The sequence below is a fragment of the Lactuca sativa genome, chromosome 1 (genome assembly GCF_002870075.4).
Source record: "Lactuca sativa cultivar Salinas chromosome 1, Lsat_Salinas_v11, whole genome shotgun sequence".
NCBI classification, from domain to species: Eukaryota; Viridiplantae; Streptophyta; class Magnoliopsida; order Asterales; family Asteraceae; genus Lactuca; species Lactuca sativa.
The window spans coordinates 101213128-101215900 of record NC_056623.2 but is presented as its reverse complement, the minus strand read 5'-3'; positions in this window follow the sequence as shown (position 1 = coordinate 101215900).

Below are 2773 nucleotides of genomic sequence, written 5' to 3'. Positions count from 1 at the left end.
CTACTAGTGGAAGTTTCAAGGAAAGACGTGGCCTTCTATTTAATGATAAACGTTTCAAATTATTTTGGGCTTACTTATAAAAGGAAAATCCTTTTCCTTTGATCATTACGCAATCAAAAATTCTCAGACGACCAAAAAGCCCTAATTTTCTCAAAAGCTTTCAAGAACTCACAAATGGCTACTATTCAGAACTCTAACACTGAAGAGGTTGAATCTCAACCTTTGATGAAAATTCAAAGCACTAATTACTAAGTTGAGGCTAATGTTTCACTGTATCCTGAGGAATTGAAAATGCTAATCGTTGCCCTGAAACGATCTGGATTAGCAACTGCAATGTTTAACTCATTCGCAGTCCCGATGACATGGTTGTCAATGGCTACCTCAATTGCTTCTTATAACAAGGAAACAAATGTCATTAACTTCAATCTGATAACTGAGAAGAGAGTTAGATTGACGATGAAGATGTTCACTCAGTTTCTGGAAATTCCTAACTCTCCACCATTCTTCAAGCCTACGAATCCATAAATCATGCACATGTTCAACGATATGGGTCACCATCCCCCACTTGAGAAGATTAGTGATTTCAAGAAATTAGGACTTCCTTGTATGTGGAACTTCTTATTTGGAATTTACCTCAGATGCTTGACGGGAAGAAGTGTTGGAGTTGACAAGGGCAGACTGGAAGTTTATGCAATGGTAATGGGTATTTACAATGACTTGAGTGTTGACTATGCCACTCAGTTGTTGAAGGAGTTTGTCAAAAGTCTGGAGAACACGAATCTGGTAAAGGGGATTTCGTGTGCAAGGTACTGGAGCCTTGTTCTTGAGAAGGTATATGAAAAAGATGGAATCCAAGTCCCTGCTGATGAAACTACAGCTGAATTTGTAAAGTATCAGTTTCCGAAAGTTGTGGAGGATGATGAGAATATTTTTCCAGGTGTAGCATGAATTCCAGATGCTATGCTAAAGAAGGTGAATCCTACTCACAAGGTTCTTGTGAATTATTTGAAGAGGATTAATCCAGATGTGGAAACAGGGGTTTTTCTTAGAGTCGTAGCTGGAACTTCTAAACAATCCAAGAAGTCTAAGGTTGATGAAGCAAAGGTACTGGTTACAAATATGAAAAATCCTAAATCCAAGTCTCTTAAGAACAAGCTTGAAAGTGATATGAAGAGGGCAGAAGAGGTTTTTGTTGATAAGTCTTCGAAGGAGGTAATGCCATCAAAGTCGGGAGTATTGAAAAGGTTACGAAGAATGTCACACAAACGAACTTTGTCTGATGACTCACAGACAGTTCGTAAAGTTCAAGTCAGTAGCAAAGGGGTCAATGTTTGTGAGATACCTGCTCCTACTTCTCTATAATCTAAGAAAAGAAGAGCTCAAGATGTAATCAAACATATCTCAAAGAAGCAGTATAAATGAAAAATCATTCTTCATGACGATTCGTCCGAAAATGAAGTGCTCCCGATACACCACCAGTTTCGTCCTCTCCCATGGTAACTTCTGTTCCTATCATTTCATCAATTACTCCTACTATTCCTATTGAACCTTCAACAACTATTCCACTCGAAATAGTGGTGACCAATTTTTGAGGAAATCCTTATTTCAAATATCCCTGCTAGCGTATCTGATACGGGAGCAAATGTTTCAGTGAGTGTCGACGTTTCGCAACCCACTTATCTTTCCACTTTATTACCAATCATTTCATCATCATCATTGGTTTTGTTACCACCATTCATTCTTCCTATATCCACTGTCACCACATCACCAATATTTGACAATATCCTTAAGCAACCTATCACAAATCTATTTTCATCACAATCCATTGAACCACAAAAGCCTCATTCCGATGATGAAACAGAAGGAGGAGGTTTTAGAGGAACATTTGAAGCCTTGCACTTTGATTCAGTGTAAGAAGATATTACTGATCATATGCTTATGTCAGGAAAACAATTTAAAATTCTCAATCTAAAACTTAATTATATCCTTCAATTTCAAGCGGACTCAGGTGCAAAGCATTCTGTATCAGGAATAGAAGTCGATGTGATGCTAAAAGCTGTAGAGCATCATCTGCAACATCAACTTGATGTAAATGACAAAAATAACGAACTTCGAATCAAAGCTCAGGGTGATCTGTATAACTCTTCGTTAAAGGAGCTTGGAAATGTTACAAAAGAGAGGCATGTTCTCTTCGTACAAGATGTGAAGAAGGTACGAGAGGATGTAAATCTTAAACTTGAAGAATTGAAGAAGGAGTTTTCGAGTGAACTTCATCAAGTGAATGATCGTTACAACTCGATTCATGAGAAAGTTCATATCATTGTTGGGGCTGTAACTAATTTTATACAATCATTCCAAGCAACTGTACCATCATTCAAAGGCAAGGCAACTAAAGACAAAAATCAGTTTGCGAAACTGAATGCCTTACTTGCAGTGTTGAAAGAAGTTGTCTCTAAGCCTATTCCAACTTCATTCTTAACTCTTGAGTTTCTTACTCAGAAGTTAAACATTCTTGTTCAAGTCATACAAAAGGCTGTTGCTCCCATAACAAACTTTTCTCAGATGTTGCCACAGAATGCCCTACCTGTTGTCACAGGGGTGCAACAGGGAGAAAGGAGGATGAGCAAAGGGTCGAAGAATGATTATAAGGGAGAAGTCATTGGAAAAAACAAATGAAGATGCAAAGGTAGTAGGGAAGGTTCTGACTTCGCAAATTTCGACTTCATTACCTACCAATACAGATCCTATTACAACAACAATTGTGACTACAAAA